This window comes from Jaculus jaculus, unplaced genomic scaffold (assembly GCF_020740685.1).
Source record: "Jaculus jaculus isolate mJacJac1 unplaced genomic scaffold, mJacJac1.mat.Y.cur mat_scaffold_34_1_3701052_arrow_ctg1, whole genome shotgun sequence".
Taxonomy (NCBI): domain Eukaryota; kingdom Metazoa; phylum Chordata; class Mammalia; order Rodentia; family Dipodidae; genus Jaculus; species Jaculus jaculus.
The window spans coordinates 2600125-2624548 of record NW_025423490.1 but is presented as its reverse complement, the minus strand read 5'-3'; the positions used below and the strand labels follow the sequence as shown (position 1 = coordinate 2624548).

The following is a 24424-nucleotide window of genomic DNA, read 5'->3' as shown; positions in this document are numbered from 1 at the left end:
CCAGCCATTGTGGAAAACAGTGTGGAGGTTCCTAAAGCAGCTAGAGATTGATCTACCATATGACCCAGCTATAGCGCTCCTAGGCATATATCCAAAGGACTCATCTCATTTCCTTAGAAGTACATGCTCAACCATGTTTATTGCTGCTCAATTTATAATAGCTGGGAAATGGAACCAGCCTAGATGTCCCTCAACAGATGAGTGGATAATGAAGATGTGGTACATTTATACAATGGAGTTCTACTCAGCGGTAAAGAAAAATGAAGTTATGAAATTTGCAGAAAAATGGATGGACCTGGAAAGTATTATACTAAGTCAGGTAACCCAGGCCCAGAAAGCCAAGCGCCACATGTTCTCTCTCATATGTGGATCCTAGATACAGATGACTGGGCTTTTGTGTGAGAATGAAAATACTTAGTAGCAGAGGCCAGTAAGTTGAAAAGGAGACATAAAGGGTGGAGAAAGGAAGGGAGGAGGATACTTAATACGTTGATATTGTATATATGTAATTACAATGATTGTAATGGGGAGGTAATATGATGGAGAATGGAATTTCAAATGGGAAAGTGTGGGGGTGGGGAGGGAGGGAATTACCATGGGATATATTTTATAATCATGGAAAATGTTAAAAAAAAATAAATAAATAATAATAATAAAAAAAAACCAACTTGTTTACCACAGTGCCTCACTGTGACATCACAGTGCCCCACTGTGACATCCCAAATGCCCAACTGTGATATAAACAATGCCCTATTGTGACATCACAATTTCCTAATATGACACCACAAAGCCTCGCTATGATTTCACAATGCTTCACTATTGATCAAAAAGCCACTCTGTGACATCGCCATTAACTGCTGGGATATCACAGTGGTCTACTTAATATCACCATGCCTCACTCTCCCATGATATTGTCCCACTGTGGGGGCTGGAGAGATGGCTTAGCAGTTAAGCACTTGCCTGTGAAGCCTAAGGATCCCTGTTTGAGGCTCGATTCCCCAGGATCCATGTTAGCCAGATGCACAAGGGGGCACATGAGTCTGGAGTTCGTTTGCAGTGGCTGGAGGCCCTGGTGCGCCCATTCTCTCTTTCTCTCCCCCTCTTTCTCTGTCTGTCACTCTCAAATAAATAATAAAAAAATAGGGCTGGAGAGATGGCTTAGCGGTTAAGCGCTTGCCTGTGAAGCCTAAGGACCCCAGTTCGAGGCTCGGTTCCCCAGGTCCCACGTTAGCCAGATGCACAAGGGGGCGCACGCGTCTGGAGTTCGTTTGCAGAGGCTGGAAACCCTGGCGCGCCCATTCTCTCTCTCTCCCTCTCTGTCCTTCTCTCTGTGTCTGTCGCTCTCAAATAAATAAATAAAAATTAAAAAAAAAAAAAGTCCCACTGTGACATCACCAAGCTGAACTATAGCATCATAATGTTCCAGTATGGCATCACAATGCCCAACTGTGACATCACAAACCCAACTGTGATTTCAAAATGTCCTGTTGTAATGTCACAGTGACTCACTGTCTCATGACAATGTCCAGTTAATACAACAACAATGCACCTACATGACATAACAAAACTAATTTGTTCATCAAAATTCACCACAGTAACATAGCAATGCCCCACTTTGAAATCACATTGCCCCATTGTGACATCAGAGCATTCCACTGAGACATACAACACTCCACTGTCACATCCATAACAATGCTCAACTGTGACATCACAATACCATATTGTGAAAACTGAAAACCCTTCTGTGTTTTCACAATGTGCCACTGTGATACCAAAAAGCCCATTGTGATATCATTGTGCCCCACTGCGACATCACAATGCCCTAATGCACTATAACAATACTCCACTGTGATATCACAATTCCCTAATATGACATCACAAAGCTAAATTTTGATTTCACAATGCAGCACTGTGACATCACAAAGTCCAATTTTGATATCACAGTACCTACACTATGACATCATAATGTACAACTCTTATATAATAGTGCTTTATGAGATCACAATACCCAAATATGACATCACAAAACCACACTAGGATTTCACAGTGCTCTACTGTGATATCACAATGTTCACTGTTCAGCACAAAGCCCCTCTGTGACTCACAGTAAACACTTGTGATATCAGAGTGGTCTACTGTGACATCACATTGCTTCATTCTCTCATCATAATGTCCCACTGTGACATCACCAAGCTGAACTGTAACATCGTAATGTCCCAGTGGGACATCACAATGCCCTATTGGGACATCCCAAAGCCCCAATGTGAATTCACAATATGCTACTGTTACATCACATGACTCACTGTCTCATGATAACGAGCAGATATGACATCAAAATGCTCCCATATAACATTATAAAACCAGCTTTCTCATCAAATGCCCCATTGTAACATAGCTATGCCCCACTGTGGCATCACATTGTCCCAAGGTGACATCACAGCTTCCCACTGTGCTATAACAATGCTCCTCTGTAATGTTACAATATCCAATGCTGAGCTGGTGTGCAAGTTCATCTCAGTGAACCTGAAGCTGTCTGCTAAAGAAACTGGTACAAGGAGTGGGGTGAGCTGAACCTAACCATGCGGCTTTTGGTCTTTTTGAACCTTTGTTTTGGAGGAACTGGTATGGAGTTGGTCCTTGCAAATGAAGACACCTTGGGAGTGGTAAGCCAAGTTTTATGGACTATTCGGATGAGATTTTGATAATGCTATAAGTTCATACAGTATTGAACTTCTAGGCTTGGCTTATGAGCTTCCTAAGGGCAAAGAAAGACTGCAGAGGACTTTGTTGCTACTGAGCTACTGATATAAGAGATGGCTGTGTTCTGCTGGCCAGGCCCAGAGATTTTGATCAAGGTTAAATTTGTAATGGACTGATGTGCTTGGCTAAAGATATTAGAATGAGAGACTTACAGTTTTGAGTGAGAGAACTTCAAACAAGTTAAAATTAGAGGCACTGAGCCTGGTTTAAGGCTAAGAAAGCTGCTATTGTCAATACATTAACATTCTTAAGGAAGATGACCCAACTATATTAAAACAATGGAACAGATGCCTGAGGAAAGACTATTAGAAATGCAAACTCTTTTGGAAATAGAATGTGGCTATGTTTTCACACCTGGTATTAATTTTGGAAGCATGAAAAAAATGCATGAAGTTGTCATGGATTACACATGGTTCCAGGAGCCACTGATGAGATGTGACACGAGGCAGAGCATGGTGCTCTGATGGGCTGAAAGAGCTTTTAGAAGATAGAGCATGCTTTGCATGGAGACCTGAAGATGTTTTGGATATGCCAGGACTGCAAGGGCTACCATGGAGCACATTGGTGGCCTGGCATGGAACTGTTCCCTGGCTACTCTGTCCAGCTGAAGGGGTGAAATTGGAAAAACTGGAGATTGTTGGTCTCTTGTTATATTGAACTTGAACTGCAGAAGTTTGATGATTTCTTCATGGTTGTTGAATTTGCATTGTTCTATTCTCTGCTTGATATGCTTTATACCAGTTGAAAATGTTTACTCTGCCTTTATGTGTTGAAATTTTTTAACTTGTTTGATTTTACAGAACTTACCACCTTAAGTTGTTAAAGACCTTGGAGACCTTTGAAACTGAACTGAGTACAACTTACAATGTGTGGTGGTTATGAATCTATTGAGGTTCATAGGTAATATGTGGGTGTTTGAATAGATGACCCTCAATATATTCAGTGTTTTATTCATTTGTAGTTTGCATCTGCAGCAACATGGCTGTATTGGTGTCAGTCAGTGGATTTTAGAGTCCAGTCCTAGGGTGTTGTGGTGAATTTCAGATTCCAACCTAAAGATATGTAAAGTGCCTAGTTGGTTTTCTTTCTTTCTTTCTTTCTTTCTTTCTTTCTTTCTTTCTTTCTTTCTTTCTTTCTTTCTCTCTTTCTTTCTTTCTTTCTTTCTTTCTTTCTTTCTTTCTTTCTTTCTTTCTTCCTTCCTTCCTTCCTTCTTTCTTTCTTACTTCTTTTTTTTAAGATATTAAGCATCTGCAACAGTCATTCTTTTATTTGGCATTCTAACATTCATTTGAATGATTCACTTACATAATTCCTATTTATGGACCAAAATATTATCTTTTGTATTCATATCTTATATCTATTTTTTTTAATTTTGCCCTAGGATAATCAATACCTTTTTAAATTTATTTTATTAGTTTTTTATTCAGCAAATACAGGCAGTTTGGTACCATTATTAGGCTCATCCGTGACCTACCTCTACCCATTGGCCCCTCCTTGTTGAGGTATATGGGTCGTGCATTGTGGAGTTAGCCCACAGTTACTGGTACGATAAATGTCTCTGCATATCATGACCCAACATGTGGCACTGACATTCTTTCCACCCCCTCTTCCGCAAAATTTCCCTGAGCCTCATTGGGTTCATTTTTGGTCTGCTTCAGTGCTGAGGTGTTGGGGGCCTCTAAGGCTGTGGCTCTCTGATTTGGTAGGAGTTGATTTTTCTCTGTGTTGGACTCCTTCCCCCTTGTGCTGGTATCCGGTTCATCAGGAAAACAGCACCCTTGCTTGTTTTGCCAATTTTCCTTAGTTTCAGCTGGGACCTTTTTGAGGTATGATGGGGTGGCTCTCTTCTTAGGATATGCATCTATCTGAAAAAGAGAAGCAGATTCTCCAATGGAGAGTAAGTTAGGACCAGGACAAATGAGATAACCCTTACTTTTTTTTTATAGAGAGTTTAATAGGTGTAGGCCCTCTTGTAGCCCATGATTGATGGTAGCTTATATTGGAGAGAGGGATTATGTTTGGATATGGTTCTGACTTGTTTCCCAGCTCCAGCTATGGGTCTTATTCCACTGAGGGGATCAGTTAGCCAAATCAAGAGCAGTTGGTTCTCCACCATGGCTGTGTGCCACTATTGCACTTGTGTGGGCATCACAACAGGTTATTTGTTGCTAAGTAGGTTAGACCATGGGTTGCTTGGACAGATATTGGTCATTTCCCCCAGTCACCCATATAGCACCTTCTGGCACTAGACACGATGACTGTCTGGGGACTGACTCTCTCCTGGCTTCCAGCCATGCCGTTCCATTTTACGTGTCAGCTGCATGTGGTGTCTTCAGCAGTAGGGTCTTCCCACTAACCTTTGGTGGGTCATCAGGTACTCTGACAGGAATCTGTCATTCTTTTAGGAAACCATGTAGGTTTCTCTGATCAAATGCTCATTGTGGATGATAGCCCCATGCTGATACTGGGAGTTACAGGTCAGTCACCACTAAGAAAATGAGGAAAAAGATAACTATATACAAGAGTTGGAGAGGAGAGAGAGAGAGAGAGGGAGGGAGATGAATAGGGAGAGGGAGAGAGAGGTAGGGAAGATGTAGAAGATTTATGTTCAACTTAATCCTACCCTCTCCAGTATATTGTGGTTCAGGTGTTCCCTGTAAGGGCCTGGTGAAGGTTCAACCATTTGGTCTGCCTTTTAGGAAGTAGAATTTTATGGTACCATTGCTGTTTGTGTCTAGATTAGTGTTTCCCACCCCTTCGATGCCCTCCCCTCCCTCCCCATACATCCTATTGTCTAGTCCATGAGGTGCTTGCTGGGTATGTAAGGTATCTTGGGTAGATTCAGGTTAGGTGCTGTTGATGAGTGAGACTATGTGGCATTTTTTTTCTGTGATTGGGTAACTTCACTGAGAATGATATGTTTCAGGTTCAACCATCTTTCCTCAAATTTCTTTGTGTCATTTTTTCTTACTGCTGTATAGACTTCCATTGTGTAGATACACCATATCTTAGTTATCCTTTCTTCTAGTGGTGGACATCTGGATTGATTCCAGCTCTTAGCTATTACGAATAAAAGCTGACTATAGAGATACCACCAGACCCAGTTATTCCTTACTGGGCATCTACCCTAAAACCTTCAAACAACAGGTCAGAGAGATTTTCTCAATCATGTTTATAGCTTCTCAATTCATAATAGTTGGACTTCTTGAAGTGTGCTGTGTATCTTTTGCTGTGGATCTTCTCTTTCTGTATTTGGTCCTGTTAAAGCAGGTCAGCTTCTTTGGTATTATGGAACTTCTCCTGGGTCTCTAAGATTCAATAAATCCCTTCCTCCACACCCATGGCTGGTCTTGAAGTTAACCTCAGCAAACCTGAAGCTGTCTGCTGCATCCAATGTGACATTACAATGCAACAGTACGACATCACAATGCCCTACTGTGATATCACAGTGTTCTACTTTGACATCACATCACAATACCTCAATGCCTCATCACAATGCCATCTAGGACAGTACAGTGACTCACAATGTCATTACAATGCCAAACTATGACATAAAAATGCTTTAATCATAATTATCAGCTTGCTTATTATAATGCCTCACTGTGATATCATAATGCCCTGCTAACCTATCATAGTGGTCCATTGTGACATCATAATGCCACAACCTATCATAATAAGACTCACCTGTGATATCAAAAGGTCTCACCATAAAATCATAATGCCCCCATGTCTCATCACAATACTCTACTGTGACATTACCATGCCACATTGTAACATCTTAATATACCATTGTGACATCACAAAGCCCCACTGTGATATCAAGATTTCATCTGTTTCATCACAAAGCCCCACTATGACATCACAATTCCCCACTCTCTTATCACAAGGTCAAACTGTGACATAACAATGTCCCACTGACACTTCATGATATCCCATAGTTACAATGCCATGCCCCACTATAACATAAGCATGCTCCACTGTCACTTCATAATGTCTGGGTCTGAAATCACAATATCCCATTATGACATTTCAGTTCCTAATTATCAAACCAAATGACCACCTGTGACATCACAATACCCCACTGTGAAATCACAATGACTCACTATGAAAACATAGTGCTCTGCTGTGACATCACAATACCCCACAGTCACATCACAGTGCCCAACTGTGGCATCACAAGGACTCATTGTCTCACCCAAATACTGGCCTGTAACATTACAGTGCACAAATATGTAATCATAGTTTTTAATTGGTTCATCACAGTGCCCTGATGTGAATGCACAATACAATACTGTGACTTCACAATGCCACACAGTGACTTCACAATGCCCCACAGTGTACAAAATGTTCAACTCTCTTATCACAGGGCTCCACTGTGACATCTCAGTACCTCAATGTGACATTATAAAGCTACATTGTGACATCAAAATATCCAACTGTTTCATCACAAAGCCCCACTGTGACATCACAATGCCGTACTGTGATATGTTTTATCATACTACCCCACTGCCACATCATTGTCCAACTGTGACATCACAATGACTCATTGCCTTGTGATTATGCCCAGATATGACATCACAATGTTTCATTATGACACATTACCTAATTTGTTCATCACAATGCCCCTCTGTGATATCACAATGCTCCTCTGTGACATCACAATACCCCACTGTCATATCATAATGCTCTACTGTGATATCACAGTGACCCACTGTGATATCAATGTACCCCACTGTAACATCAGATAGCCTGACTATGATTTCACAAAGCCCCACTGTAACATCATGTTCCACTTTGACATCACAAAAACCCTCTATATCATCTTAATTCCCAACTGTGATATCGCAATGCTCTGTTGGGACATCACAATGACCCACTTTATTATCACAATGTTCCACTGTGATATCACAACACCCTACTGCCACAGACCAATGCCCAACTTTGACATCACAGTGAATCATTGTCTCATGACAGTGCTCAACTATGGCATCACAATGTTCCAATGTGACAGTGTAATACCCAAATTCTTGATTGTAATGCTCCACTGTGACATCACAATGCCCTAATGTGATATCATAATGGTCCATTGTGACACCATTATGCCCCAATGTGACATATCAATACCCATGTGCACATTATAATGCTCCACTGTGATATCACAATATCCCACTGTCACATCACTATGCCCTATTGTGACATCACAAAGCCCCACTGTGATAAAACAGTGCTCCACTGTGGCAGCAGTATACCCTACAGTCACATCACAATGTCCAATTGTAATAGCACAATGCCTCACTCTCATCACAATACATGACTGTGACATCACAATTCCTTACTGTGATATAACAGTGCTCCATTGGCACATCACTATACCCCACTGTCTCATGAAAATGTCCCACTGTGACATCAAAATTTCCATCTGAGCCGGGCGTGGTGGCGCACGCCTTTAATCCCAGCACTCGGGAGGCAGAGGTAGGAGGATCTCCAAGAGTTCGAGGCCACCCTGAGACTACATAATGAATTCCAGTTCAGCCTGAGCCAGAGTGAGACCCTACCTCAAAAAACCAAAAAAAAAAAAAAAAAAAAAAATTTCCATCTGTCACATCACAATGTTCAGTGTTGCATTACAATGCCACATTGTGACATCACATTGCCGAACTGTGACATCAAAATGCCCTACTCTCTCACACTGCTGGCAAAAAAAAAACACCCAATCAAGAGCAGCTTGAGGGAGGAAAGGGGTTGTTTTTGGTTACAGACTCAGGGGAAACTCTATAATGGCAGGGGGAAATGATAGTGATATACATAACAATAACATAGGTAAATAGCAGCATTAAAAAATACCCACAGGAACTTCAACTTAAGAAGGTACAAATGAAAGGTCAGTTGATGCTATGAACACTTTGAGGAACTCAGATGCAAAGGGGATAGGATGACACAAACCTTCAAGTGGATATGATGAATAAGCTTTTTACCAATTTTAAGATTAAAAAAAATAAACATTCTAAGGAAATACAGACAGTTTAGCTTGGTAAGTGAAATGAACAGGTCCATATAGGAAAAGTACTTCCTAGGGACAAACTGACAACTGAGGAATACTTCAATTTTTGACTGAAGGACAGATGCTACAAAACGTGCTGTGGACATGTGGAAAACAAACCAAAAAATGCTGGTTCACTGGTATTTTCTACTTTTACTTCATTTTACTTGATTTTCTTGGTAGTTTTCTTGAAATCTTGGCTTGCTGGTGACTATGGATTTTTACTTAAATAAGCAAATTTACATAAAAGTTGGCCTGGCTAACTCAGACTGGGGGAAAGGGAGGGAAGGAAGAGAGAAGAGGAAGGGAAGGAAGAGGGAGAAATAGGTTATCTCTCTACTTCCAGTAAATTCCCTGAGTAGTTATTACTACAGACTATCCATTATTTACAGGTGAATTAAGACAGCTCTGAGAAGTTTACTGTCTGTATTCAAAATACTTCTAAGCTTTCTAATCTTAACTCTTATCTGTTGTACAAAATTAGAAACAAAATAAAATAAAGAAGACATTCTTCTAAAAGCCATCTCAGGTAAATGAATTTACTTCTCTATTAGTACATTGTTGCTAGTTCGATTCACTTTATATATAGCAGGAGAAGAGGCTGTAAAAATGCACTTGAGATATATATATACCTGTGCATATATATACATACATACATACATACATATACGTACATACACACACACATATACCTATACATATATATACATATATATGTATAGGCATATACATATATATGTATGTATGTGTGTATGTATGTATGTATGTGTGTGTGTATGTATATATATATATATATATATAGTATATAAATATATATATATATTTTTTTTTTTTTAAAAAGGCCTTAATTCTTAATGTGACATATGACTTGATGCATAATATGTATATAATGAAAACTCAGCAATCCATAAACTACTTAATGTTCACCAGAGAGCTGGCATTAAACACAAATGCGAGTTTGTACAGGGCTAGATAATTTTTGAAAAATACTGTACTCTTTCTTTTGGCTTAATAACATGACCTCTTATCACATATATTTAGACTCAATGCTATTAAGGTTTGATGTAAACATTGATATCTGGTAGCACACATCATATACAAACTTTATTAATGAAAAGAGCAAGGAGGAGAAGATGCATAATAAAGTGCATGAGAGAGACAAACTGTTCTACAATACTGCTAATGATCATACAGGTTAGAGAAACAACTGTATTTGCTATCAATTTATGCTCTGCTTATCTCATAATGAAAAAATAAAATAATTTTAGACTTTTTTATGGAAGACAGTATTTAAATTTCATTACCATTACTTTAAATGCATCCATTTCACTTCTTCCTTGTTGCCTGACAGCAACCAAGCAGAATCTCCAACTAGCCTGAACTGACTTGCAGTTAAGTCTATGGAGTGGTTCCTCTCCTTTCTGCAATGTTACTCAAGGAACCTGCTATTCACTGCCCACTACCATGACAACCTACACTATCCTCAATGACAGATAAAATTCAGTTATCAAAGTGTATATATTTCCCTTTCCTTTTGATTGAAATACCTTGAAAAGTATGTATAGATTTAGATTTCTTCAGAAAATATTTTGTAGGTCACCAGATTAGACTCTTACATAATTACTGACAAGAGATGTTGTGGGTTTCCATGCAATCACATGAGCATTAAGATTTAACTTCTGTGCTGAAGAGATGGCTTAGCAGTTAAGGCATTGTCTGCAAACTCTAAGAACTCAGGTTCTGTTCCCCAATATCCACATAATCCAGATGCACAAAGTGGTACCTATTTCTGGAGTATGTTTGCAGTGGCTAGAGGCCCTGGTGTGCCCATTCTCTCTCTCTCAAATAAATAAATAAAACATTTTCTAAAAAAATGTTTAACTTCCTCACCACTAGAGTGTCTTGGAACTGTTACCAAATAAAAGGCATTTTATTTTTATTTATTTGTTTATTTATCTGTTAGAAAACTGCCTTTATTCTATTAGTTGGAAAAAATTAACTGGTACAGAATAAACGTTTAGCCAGCTGAAGAGAAGAGGAAAAACCCCAGAACCACCAATAAGAACTGGTGGCTCCACTGGGTGGGAATCTGTGTACAGTGTGCAGAAAGAAACACTGAGATTTTTTTCTTCCCATGTCTGACTTGCAGAGCAGCTCTCATGGCCATTTCAAAAACCTCCCTCACTCCATCTTTGGTCTTTGCTGAACACTCCATATACCCAAAAGTGCCAATCCGGTTTGCCATATCTCTGCCTTCTTCTGGTTTTACTGGCTCCTGCTTCATCTTGGCTAACTCCCGTCTTGTGTGCTCATTATGTTGAAGATCCTTCTTATTCCCAACCAGGATAATGGGCACATTGGGACAGAAATTCTTGACTTCTGGAGTCCATTTTTCTGGGATATTTCCTAAACTATCAGGGCTGTTGATGGAAAAACACATCAATATAACATCAGTGTCTGGATAGGAGAGGGGCCTCAGGTGATCATAATCTTCCTGTCAGGCTGTGTCCCATAAAGCCAACTCAACCTGCTTTCCATCCACTTCAATATCTGCTACATGGTTCTCAAACACTGTGGACACACACACGTCTGGGAACTGGTCCTTGCTAAAGACTTTGAGCAAGCATTCTTTCCACAGCCTCCATCACCAACAATCACCAGTTTCTTCTAGATGGCAGCCATTGCTTGAAATGTGTGGCGAAACACACAGCTCCTGCGACACAAGTTGAACAGAGTGCTTGGAACTTCTCAGATGGAAGGCTCGGGCAACGACTCCCAAGTCCACCATGGATGCTTGTCCACCAGGACCAAAGCTCGGAGATGAGCAACAGCTCAAGAGGAGACAGTAGACCAACAAGAGAGAACCAACAGATGACGGGTGGTGGGCCAGAAGCACGAGCCAGCTAGTGAGCCATAAAAGGCATTTAAAAAAGATAGCTGAACATTTTACTGAAAGAATAATGAAACATGGTTTTAGCATTTAAAATTTTTTTCTTTTTGTTTCTCAATTTTTATTAATATTTACCATGATTATAAAAATATCCCATGGTAATACCTGCCCTACTGCCCCACTTTCCACTTCGAAATTTCATTCTCTATCATATCCCCTCCCCATCTCAATCAGTCTCTCTTTTATTTTGATGTCATGATCTTTTCCTCCTCTTATGATGGTCTTGTGTAGGTAGTGTCAGGCACTGTGAGGTCATGGATATCCAGGCCATTTTATGTCTGGAGGGAGCACATTGTAAGAAGTCCTACCCTTCCTTTGGCTCTTACATTCTTTCCACCACCTCTTCTGCATTAGACCCTGAGCCTTGGAAAGTGTGATCAAGATGTTACTCTGTACTCCAGGCACTTCTTTCCAGCACCATGATATCTTCTGGGTCATCCCAAGGTCACTGCCATCTGAAAGGAGAAGAATCTCTACCCAAAGTGAGAGTAGCATTAATACAAGGGTATAAATATTAAGAGAAGTGCTTACTGGGCAGTTTGATAAGCATAGTATATACATTTTTCCAGACATCAGAAGATGTTACAGCCCTAGGGCTCATGACTACCCCTGTTTTAAGTTTTCAGTATCAGGGATGTGTTCCCCCCCCCCCCATGGAGCAGGCCTCCAGTCCAATTAGAGGGCAGTTGGTTTCCACCATGACAGACCTGCCACTATTGCACCCGTTGGCTCATTTGGCCTGGCTGGCCAATTATAAAGCTTGCAGTGTCCACTGTTGAGTATCTTCACTGGTGGTATCTCTTTCTCCCATTGAACTACATGTAGAATGGCTTCTTCCAGCTTTCTGTCAGCTGGCCTACAATTGCTCAGGCAATGAAACTACATATTAACCACTGGGACCTCACGAAATTACAAAGATTTTGCACTGCAAAGGACACAGTGAGAAAAGCAAAGAGTCAGCCTACAGAATGGGTAAAAATCTTTGCCAGCTATATATCTGATAGAGGATTAATATCTAGGATATACAAAGAACTCAAAAAGTTAAATAATAAGAACTCAAACAAGCCAATTAAAACATGGAAATGCAGATTAAAACTACATTGAGGTTCCATCTCACTCTGGTCAGATTGGCTACCATCATGAAAACAAATGATCATAAATGCTGGAGGGGATGTGGAAAAAGGAACCCTTCTACACTGTTGGTGGGAATGCAATTTGGTCCAGCCATTGTGGAAATCAGCGTGGAGGTTCCTAAGACAGCAAAACATTGATCTATCATATGATCTAGCTATAGCACTCCTAGGCATATATCCTAAGGACTCATCCTATTTCCTTAGAAGTAGATGCACAACCATGTATTTTGCCACCCAATTCATAATAGCTGGGAAATGGAACCAGCCTAGATGTCCCTCAACTGATGAGTGGATAATGAAGATGTGACACATTTATACAATGGAGTTCTACTCAGAGGTTAAGAAAAATGAAGTTATAAAATTTGCAGGAAAATGGATGGATCTGGAAAGGATTATACTAAGTGAGGTAACAGAGGCCCAGTAAGCCAAGCGCCGCATGTTCTCCCTCATATGTGGATCCTAGCTACAGATGACTGGGCTTCTGTGTGAGTAGAAAATAGTCAGAAGCAGAGGCCAGTAAGTTAAAAGGGAGATATAAAGGGAAGAGAAAGGAAGAGAGGAGGGTACTTAATAGGCAGATATTTATATATGTAAGTAGAAGAATAGATGTTGGTAGTTGTATATAAGGTGAGCAGGTTCTTCACAATTTATGTTCTACAGCAAGAGGTAAAAGGCTGAGATGTACTTGTTCCCACTGGTGGGGAAAATCAGTAATTTACAAGTACACAAAAGGTATATATATATATATATATATATATATATATATATATGAATGATCCAAAATGCAGCAGTTTAAATATTTGCTTAACCTAGATTTCTGCTTGACCCTGCATGAAAGACATAGCACGTGTACATGCTTAGAAAACAAATCTTCCCTTGATAACAGAGCTGCAGTTCTTTTCTCCAAGTCACCAAGTGTCTGCTCTCTTTCATCCAGGGCCAACCTGTGTCATACTAGCTCACCCACTGCCCCTGACACAACACCTTTCACAACTTTGATTACACCAGGATCCGGGTTGTGCTGTGCAAGGTCCTAGAAGCCTTTCCTCAGGCTGACTCTCCAACTGAAAGACTGTGAAAAGTAAAGGAGTAGCAAAAAATAAAAGGCAAACACCCTGATAACAAGGAAATGAATGTTTAGATTGGACAATATCATTAGAATATTTATATGGCTTTATAATTAACATGTACTTTTAATATGAGGGTTTAAATTCTAGGATTTGTTTTTCTAGGTAGGGTCTCAATCTAACCCAGGCTGATCTGGAATTCACTATGTAGTCTCAGGGGAGCCTCTAACTTATAATGATCCTCCCACTTCTGCCTCCCAAGTGCTGGGATTAAAGGTGTGCACTAGCACACCTGGATAGGATGTTTTTTTTTAATCCATTTTTATTTATTTGAGAGAAAGATGCAGATAGAGAGAAAGAGATAATGGGCAAACCAGGGCCTCTAGCCACTTCAGATGAACTCCAGACACATGCACCCCCTTGTGCATCTGGCTTATGTGGGTCCTGGGAAATGGAACTGTGGTCCTCAGGCTTTACAGGCAAATGTCTTAACCACTAAGCCATTTCCCCAGCCCTACTTCTAGGATTTTCATCATGCACTGATAGAGTATATTTATAACTATCTTAATTGATGCTAGCTTGTACAGAAGAACTTGCTGAAAACAGGGAAATGGGCATACTAACACAAACTCCATAACTAAAATTCATTTTAAGGATGTATAATATAAAAACTAAGATTTTAAGCTTCAAATGTAACAGTTTAAATTTAAATATATACATGATTTGTAATTTTCAAACAGACCAAAATCCCATGTTTCCTTCAAAAAATCTTAAGAGTTGATTCTTTTCTCTTCACAATCTATATCCTGACCTAACATTCTTTACAGGCTGATTTCTTCAGATTCATCCTATTTCCTTCAGCTTACATTTACTTTGTTGAAATAGAATTCATAACACATAATGTAACTTCCAAGCACTAAAGAAGCCTATGAGCAGTCACTTTCTACATCACTTCACACTCCTCAGTCACTCAGCAATTCTGTCTCTAAAAATTTGCCTATTCTGAACATTTCACATACATGGATTTATAGTGTGTGGTCTTTTGTGGTTGGCTCTTTCAAGGAGAATAATGACTGGGTCCATCTATATTGTAGCATATACCAATCAGTACACCATCTCTATTATGGCTGAATGAGAAATAATTTCATGGGTATACCACACTTTGTTTATGTACTCATCAGCTGATGGACATGCGTAAGTTTGCAATGTTGCCCTATTATGAAGAATGCATTTGTAAACATTTGGAGGAATCTTTGTGTAAAGATAGTTTTCAGTCCCTTGGGTGAATTGCTATTAATATACTTCTACCTTTTCAGTTTTATTTACCATAGTTTTGTCTCCTAGTACCCCAGACTATCTATGACTATATGTTTATTAAACATTCCTAGAAGTAATTTAAGGTTAGAATATGCTATCTTCTTTCAGAGAACATTTTTCCCTATTTGCTTCTTGTAGGTACTATGGCCTTAAGCAGTGCAGGAAAAAAAAAATCAATACTAAAAACTTCATAGGATACCCAGATTACCTGAAGTTGAGCTGAAAGTGTGGGTGCTCATGTGCACGAGTGTGTGCGTGCATGTGTTAAGGTTGTTGTACTCCAAATTCTCTTAACCTATAGCCTTTTAAAAATCTTTCAACAGAGTCATTAGTCTAGAGTTGCAGCTCTGTGGGGCCTGAGTGCCCATCTTGCAATCTGTCACAGCTCTCTCTCTCCCTCTTAGCCTCTCACTTCAACTTAGAAAAGCACTCCCAGTATAAAATGGCCCAAACTGCCAGGCTCGCCATTCTGCTTTTCTGTCCTTCTCCATGGACACTGCCATTCTTACACATTGCTCTCTGTGTGATTAGTTCTTCTCAATAACCTCCTAAAATACACCAAATTTTTATGTGACTTTACAGACTATCCTCAGTGAGAATGTTATTCTAAACTTTTAGTCCCATTTACAGTAAGAACAGCTTTCTTGCCTTTAACTGAGTTACACAATAAGCATTCATTGAGTAAGTTTTTGAAATAAAACTATACTAAACTGATATTTACTGTCATTCAATGTTATCATTTATCTATTGAAACATACAAAAGGAAAATTCTGAAATTTTATCAGAAAAGGAAAAGATTATAGAACAGACAGCTCAATCCAGGCACAGTGATGTACACCTTTAGTCTTAGTACTGAGGAGGCTGAGCCAGATGGAATGCCTTGAATTTGAGGCCAACCTGTGCTATAGAGTGAGTGGCAGCTCAGCTTGGGTTCAGAGTTAGATTATGACTCAAAACAAAAACAAAAACAAAAGAAGAACCAAAAGAACATTAATATTTATTGATTGATTAGTCTACTCAGAATCCAAATGTTAATTTGGGTCAAGTATGTGGAAGGTAGTATATAATCAAATTTTATGCTAGATGATCATGTAACGCAATGAAGAGTTTGAGAGGTTTTGCACGATGGATTACATTTAAGACCTTTTTAATGTTAATGACATTGCTTTGGATCTGAGGTATCTTCCGCTGTCTCAGACCTTGGGGAGGTGGTGGAACTTTCAGAGGTATGCCCTGGTGGAGGAAGGCTGGGCAGTAGAAGATTGTCTTTGAAGGGGATAGTGAGACTCTGGCCCCCTCTGCCTCCTTTTACTAGCCACCAGCAGACAAGAAGCTTTGCTAACCATGGTAACCATGATGCTCTTTCTCCCTCACCACAGGCCCCAGGACTGCAACCCCAACCAACTGTGGGTTTAAACCTCTGAAACCATGAGCAAAAGTAAATCTCAGTGGGGATAGATCTTAATGGTAGAGTGTTTGCCTCACAATTTCAAGTAGTGAAAAAAATTCTTCCCTTTACAATGATTTTCTTAGATACATTGTCAAAATGACAGAAAGCTAACAGTCATTAATTAAAGGCAACCACTGGAATACAATGGTGCAGACCACATCTAACATAAAAAACAATTCCTCTTAACAATAAAAATTAATAATAATACATCATATGTAAATAGAATGCTTTTCTTTTAAAATTGTGAATACTCCTTTTTAGACACTTGAAGCTCTTCTGACTTTTTTTACCTGGGGAAAGTATTTCTTTCTTTGGGACAGAATAACCTTGTACTTTTATGCATCTTGTTAAAGCAGATATACCAATTGCGAGAAAGATGAAAAAAGTAAATATAATTCAAAAGTTGGAATGGAATGAACATTTTTGCCTTACAAATATATCACCCAAGTTAAATAAATAGACTGGCATAACTCTTCTCTATCAAGAGGCTGTGCACCACCTCCAAACAACTCTTTAAAGAATCCTCTGTTTGGTATGTCTGGTATTTCTACAGGAGTGAAGAATTCACCCAATATCTCCTTTAAAATCAAAACAAAATGTAATTGTTAAAGTTTCTGGGAAAAAGGAAACTGTAATTATCAAAGTTATCACTGAAAGCTCTTTAATGTGGCAACAGGAACCATTGAGAATCACAACAATTAACAAGCATATTTCAAATTATCAGCTCTGGTATACCCTGACTGGCTCAATAAGTTTCTAAGATGAACTTGCTATTTACAACTCTCACTCCATTACCTTTTGTACTTCAGGCAATAGTAGTATTTCTGCTAAGACTGTATGGAGACTTTTTTTTTTTTTTTTTGAGGTAGGGCCTATGTATCCTAAAGTGGCCTTGAAGTTAAGACCCTCTTGCCTTAAGGATTCTTAAAAGCTGGTGTTACAGACATGCACTACCATCATCAGTGAGATTTTGACATTCAAGACAAAGTTGTTTTTTTGTTTTTGTTTTTAATTAAAATTATTTTTTATTTATTTGAGAGCGACAGACACAGAGAGAAAGACAGGTAGAGGGAGAGAGAGAGAATGGGCGCGCCAGGGCTTCCAGCCTCTGCAAACGAACTCCAGATGCGTGCGCCCCCTTTTGCATCTGGCTAACGTGGGACCTGGGGAACTGAGCCTCAAACCGGGGTCCTTAGGCTTCACAGGCAAGCGCTTAACCGCTAAGCCATCTCTCCAGCCCAAGACAAAGTTTTCATTTAATACAATAAAAATTGGTAACAGGATAAGTAATTGAGCCTTCTTACACTAGAAATTACATTTTGTACAGTTCAAGAAGTTCAATGCAACAATTACAATGTGTATCATAGTCTTTAAATGAATCAGAAAATTAGTGACTTAGAGACATCAATTTCCTTTTGCATAAACACATGCTATGGAGAGAATTTTAGGAATTTTGGAAACCTGCCAGGAAGATAGGAGGAGGTTGTTCTCCAATATCACGTTTATTGAAATAAATGCCATCAGTCAGCACTCTTCAGAAGTCGAAATGCTAAAGCCAGTGTGGAGAAAGCAAAGATAGGTGACATGACAGTTTGTTGACAATACAAGAGGGAAGAAGAGAAAGATGTTAGTGCCATTGCCTTCATGGCCCATGAGCTCTGGGATTGGAGCTCTACCCATTAACGAGAAGCAGGAGATTTGCTGTGTCTATGCTTCATTACAGTAGGGTGAGAGCTTGTGTTTCTATGCTTTTTTCCTTATGGCTAGTCCCTGAAAGGCAGCCAAGGATGTCCACATTCTCCCTTTTACATACACCATATTAAAGTATGACCTGGCCAGGCAGCAATGAAAGAGTTTACTTATACAGTATGTGGGCTGAAGGCCTTACATTATCACTTCTGAATTTCTTTAGAGTATAGTAATCCTAGAAGAAAAACTTCACAAGTTCAATAATCAATCTTATTAAAATCTATCACAGATTTTGCTGAACCCATTATTATAATGAATATACACTAGAGTTTACAAGAGAGAAAATTTTGTGTTTCTAGTTATTTTAAATTGTGTTTCAGATTTAAACTATGCCTATTAAATTCATAGACGCACAAAGACAATGGCAACATCACCGCCATCTTCCTTTTGCTGCCAGGAGAGTAACACGGCATGAGTGAGGAATGGTGTGCTACGACAAAGGTTTCAATTACTTTGCTTTAAAAGTATGGTTTGCTTTTAAATTTATTAATAAGCTTACAATTTTATAAGAAGCATGGAACTTTAAATGGGATACTTAAAGATTACTTAGCATGTCTTAGAATGAGTGTAAACTTTGGACTGTGTAGTCTTGGGCTTTATTGTCACTTCAGCCTTTACTGGAGGAGAAGTCTTAGGTAAGTCAGTTTGTCTGGAACTACTTTAAAAGGAGGAAACAATGGTACTTGACTTTCCTACAGTTAGGAAATCACTAACTGTTCTACTGGGTATTTAATGGATTCTTACTGAGGTTTCCAGCTGCAATTTTCTCACAGTGAATGAAGCCTAGCATTTCTTCCTAGGAATATTTAGCTCAGGTTTTATTTGAGTTGTTTTTCTTCCTTCTGGTGAGTTTTAAAACTCCTTTATATGTTCTGGACCAAAGATTGTATTAGAAAAATACCTTCCCAACATTTTAATTTGGTCTGTGGCTAGCCTTGACTTCTCATATGTTTTTTGAAGATCAGAAGTTTTACACTTTGCTGAAGTTACCAATTTACACATTCTTTACAGGTGTTGTTCTTTGTGATACAGCTAAGAAAACTGTGTCAAACCCAAGGAACAAAGACTCTTCTGTGTCCTTCTAGGAGTTTTCTAGTTTGGTAGTTTATATGAAGGACTCAGCAGGAACCATGAGAGAAGCTCATCCTTCTTCTTTTTCTCCTCATTATCCAATACTTCTGGAATCATTTCGTAGGGAGTTCTTTCTTTGCTGCATTGTCTTGTTCAAACACAGCTGTTCAAATGAATGTAGAGTCACCTCTAATGACTTCACTGTTCACCTGATATTCATACCATGTCTTCTTGATACCACAACCTTACAATAATTCTTAAAACAAGGTAAGATCGTCTATTTATCTCTTTTCACAGTTATTTTGTCATTTTTTATACCCTCTAATTTACATGTACATTTTAGAAGAAATCTCTCAATTCTCAAAAAAAATACTACTTTAATTCTGAAACCATTGTCTTATATCTAGAGAATACTAAGTTTTATAACCCATGAACAAGGTCCATCTGTATTGGAGTTTAAAACTTTTTTCATCAATATATATTAGATATGCTGGGTAGAGGTCTTCACTTTTAAAAATCAGTTATATTGAAAATATTCTAACTTTAGTTGCTACTACAAATACTATTGCTTGTAAAATATAAATTTTCATATGTTTATTACAAGCACATAGAAATAGAAATACTTTTGTATGTTGATTACATATCTTGTATCTGTGTGTAGCTCATTCTAGTGAACTTTGGAATAGATTTTATTAAGATTTCCTATACATAGATGACCATATAATTTATGAATAAAGGCAATTTTACTTTGCTCTCTCCAACAGGGAGTTTTTAAATGCATTAATAAGAAACTTAAGTAGGGCTGGAGAGATGGCTTAGCGGTTAAGTGCTTGCCTGTGAAGCCTAAGGACCCCGGTTCGAGGCTTGGTTCCCCAGGTCCCACGTTAGCCAGATGCACAAGGGGGCGCACGCGTCTGGAGTTCGTTTGCAGAGACTGGAAGCCCTGGCGCGCCCATTCTCTCTCTCTCTCTCTCTATCTGTCTTTCTCTCTGTGTCTGTCACTCTCAAATAAATAAATAAAAATTTAAAAAAAAAAGAAACTTAAGTAAAACACTGAATATGACATTGAACTCTATTTTAGGAGTTCAGTATTTCACTGCTAATGTTAAGTGTGTGCTTTATATATATAATTCTTTAAATTTTCTTCAATTCTTTGTTTGCTTTGATACTTTAACAAAGAATGGGTATTGAATTTTGTTAATTGCTTTTCACTTTTCTTAGTTTCTCAGGACCATGAATTACACTGAATTTCAGATGTTAGGTTAACTCTGCTTTCCTGAGACAACCTTACTTTGAGATCATGAGTTATCCTTTTCACATGTTGCTAAACTCAAGTTGCTAACTACTGTTGTATTTATATTTGTAACGCTGGTGTCTATGTGGCTTTCTGTGAGTATGAGCATGAGTGTGCATGTGTGAGAGCAGGTGAATGTACATGTGTGGAGTGAGAAGACAGCTCTGAGTGTTGGTCCCTTGTGTTCAGCAGTTTCTCTGGTTATTTAGTACTGTGTCCCCAGGCTGGCTGGCCTGGGAGCTTTAGGGATTCTCTGGTCGCTCTGCTCCCATGTCCTGTAGGCTGCAGGGATCACAGAGGCTTGCACTTCTGCATACAACTTCATGTGGGTTCTAGGGATCTGAATTGAGGTACTCATGCTTTATTCAGAGCCATTTCCCAAGCCCTGGTTTTCTTTTCCAGTTTTGGTATCTGGGTGATGCTTAAACATTTGGCATATAGTAGTAACTGCTTTCAACAGCCCCTCTGTTTTATTTTTTTTTTAATTTTATTTATTTATTTATTTATTTGAGAGCGACAGACACAGAGAGAAAGACAGATAGAGGGAGAGAGAGAGAATGGGAGCGCCAGGGCTTCCAGCCTCTGCAAACGAACTCCAGACGCGTGTGCCCCCTTGTGCATCTGGCTAACGTGGGACCTGGGGAACCGAGCCTCGAACCGGGGTCCTCAGGCTTCACAGGCAAGCGCTTAACCGCTAAGCCATCTCTCCAGCCCAGCCCCTCTGTTTTAATTATGGCTTGGTTTCTATTTCTTGGTTAATGTCCTCTTTGGGGGCAAGTTTTTCTCCCTTACCTACCTGTCCATCTGGCTGAATGACAGAACTGTGACTTTTTTGTCATGTTAGGTGCTGGATATTTTTAATTTACTTTCAAAATTTTCTTTTTTTTGTTTTTTGTTTTAAGTTTTCATTTGTTCTTTCTTTGTTTTGAGACAGGCCTTAACCTCCCCAACCTTTTGCTATACCTCTCATGTGTCAGCATGTGTCACCACACCCACTTTATTTATTTCCCTTGTGCTTGAGTCTGGTTACCGGGGAAACTGCTCCTGGGTTTTCTTTTAAGATTTGTTAGGAAGGTTGGGAGGTGAGAAAGCAATATATCCAAAGGCTATGGGTCCTTACCCTGGAGCCCAGTTTTTACATGTTAAGGAAAATGGTCTATCGAGATATTACTAAATATCTTCTCTTGGGAAAATGATCCTAGATTATTTACATGGGTTGTAAACAGAAGTGTCATTTAAAAAAAAAGAATGGCAGAAGCAGCTCTGGCACAGAGAAAAGAAGGATGTACTTAAGGAAAAAGAGATGGAAGGCATGTGGCTGCAAGTGGAGGAATGGCAATAGCCACAATTTGCTGAAGAGGAGAGGGGCAGATTTTCTCCAGAGCCTTCAGGCCCTGAAAGCATCTCTACTTCAATTATGTCACCCTGATTTCTGGATTATGTTTAGAATTTTGGATAGATTAAGATCTTTTACTAGTGTAATAAAGCACTAAAAGGAAACTGAGTTTTACCCTTCCCATATAAAGAAAAAAATTACTTATATACCTTAGGGAGCTTTAAAATCAGTTTTCACTCAACAATAAATGGGAATTTAAATCTAAGTTATCAGTAATAGTTCTGTTGTGCCTTCAAGCTTTATAATGATACCATTTGGAACTAAGTTTCCGGGAGAGCAAAACTTACTGAAATAACATATCCCAACACTCACATCCTGCTAAGCACTGAGTGTACCATCTCCTGTAACCTTTGCCAGGCTCTAAGATATGTAGTGCTTTTCTCCTAGTTTAAGATGATGAAGCTCAGAAGCATGACCAAGTACCAAGGGTGACTCTAAGCCTCAGGTTCTGAAAGTGACAAGCCACGGGCTGAAACTTACAAATGAGCACACTTGGACTGGTTCATTGCAAACATTTTTACTACATCATCTCTGTGGAAAGCAATCAATCTTTCAGGCACACATTTCCTAGATTGGGAGAAAAAACTGATTATTTCTACTAAATATATAAGCATGGACATGTACTGAAAAGGTAGTCTGAAAGTTTGTGCTATGAATGCTTAACAAAAAAAGTCTCAAACCGCTCCAGCAGTGCATTTGTACATTTCTGTGAATTAAATGCACAGGCAGCATGAGAGCCCTTACTTAACCTCTACAGAAAATCTAGTATTTTGGGTATTTGCATGATAATTTTCTCAGGTCTCTTGAATATAACTAAGTCTCTGGATTTCCTTAGGTGAAACAAGATATAATGCTTGTCCACTGTTGGTGAAGCAGAATGCCCTGGCTGTCTGCATGTTGGTAAGGGGAAAGTAATACCCATCCAGCAGAGGTCTTAAACTTGGCAAACTGAAGGGAAGAATTAAAAACTTGTTATTAATGAACATGTTAGGTTTTAGTTCTAAATAAGATATTAAAAAAATTTAAAACTGCTGGTATAGTGACACACATGTATGAAGATGTTATGATACAACCCATTACTTTGTATACTGCCCTATAAAATTAATATAAAAATAGGCAGGGGCTCTTTACCCTTATAATTTAGTTTATATACATGAATGTGATAGAAAATAAATACTATTCCTCATATACTTGTTTTCAACAAGGAAGTAAAAATAAATTCTCCAAGTATAAGACTAAAAACAAGTACAGGTTTCAAAATGAATTTTCCATGTGCTCTGAGGCAAGTAAAAGACAAGTCACACCTCACATCTCATTTTTATCTGAAAGTCATTGGCACAGAAACACATGAGACAGATTCTGTAACTCAACGTTACAATATCTCTACAAAGCACAAATGAGATCTCAGTAAAGTTCTGCTTATAAGCATAGTTCTGATCTGCAGTGAGATTACTTTTGCTTGATTTACAGAACATTTCACTGCATACTGGTTCTCACTAATTTCCTGAGAAGAGAAGGGGGACACAGCAGGCCACCATTTTTTTCCTTCAATTTATCCTTCTTGTCTTTTTTGCCAGGAACATTATGTTCTTTCCAGGGTTCATATGCAGGTGGCATGAGGCAGCCTGTGGCATCTGCAAATGCCATTCTCAAAATTGAATCTTTTAACCTCAATATAGTACCTAGAATATAGAAGCTTAGTTCATACCTGTAATTTTTAACTCACAGAGTAAATACACATATTCTGATACAAAACACTAAACCACAAACACAAGTATGCTGGATGCATTACAGTGAAACTGGGTACAGATCCAAAAGTCCAGTCAAAGAAGATTCATGGGTCTGGAAAAAGGAGTCAACATCACACATCAAAACAGAAAAATGTCAGTACTGATAATTTACAACTTAATTGAATAAAGAAGTTTGAAAACATCATGTGACATATTGGGCATCTGGGATGTTTCCTCTCACTTGCAGAGCAGAGCTCTGCTGGCCACTAAGGCAGCACTGACACCTGTGGCTGACAGTCCTCAGCGTGCGCCCGGCCTCTGTCTGAGCTGCGATGGACAGACACCATGTGCCAAGAGTGAGACACATTCTGGACTCGATGTTGGCACAAAAATGAAAGACAAGAGTTGAATGTTTCACTTAATAATTAAAAGCTGAAATGATCCTATTATAATTAAGCTTCAGGACT

At 39.0% G+C, this 24424-nt stretch overlaps 1 pseudogene; it reads right to left on the bottom strand.

Annotated features, from left to right (window-relative positions):
• Positions 1-11089: 11089 nt before the first annotated feature.
• LOC101609073 lies at positions 11090-11482 on the bottom strand (annotated as a pseudogene).
• Between the last annotated feature and the right edge of the window lie 12942 nt (positions 11483-24424).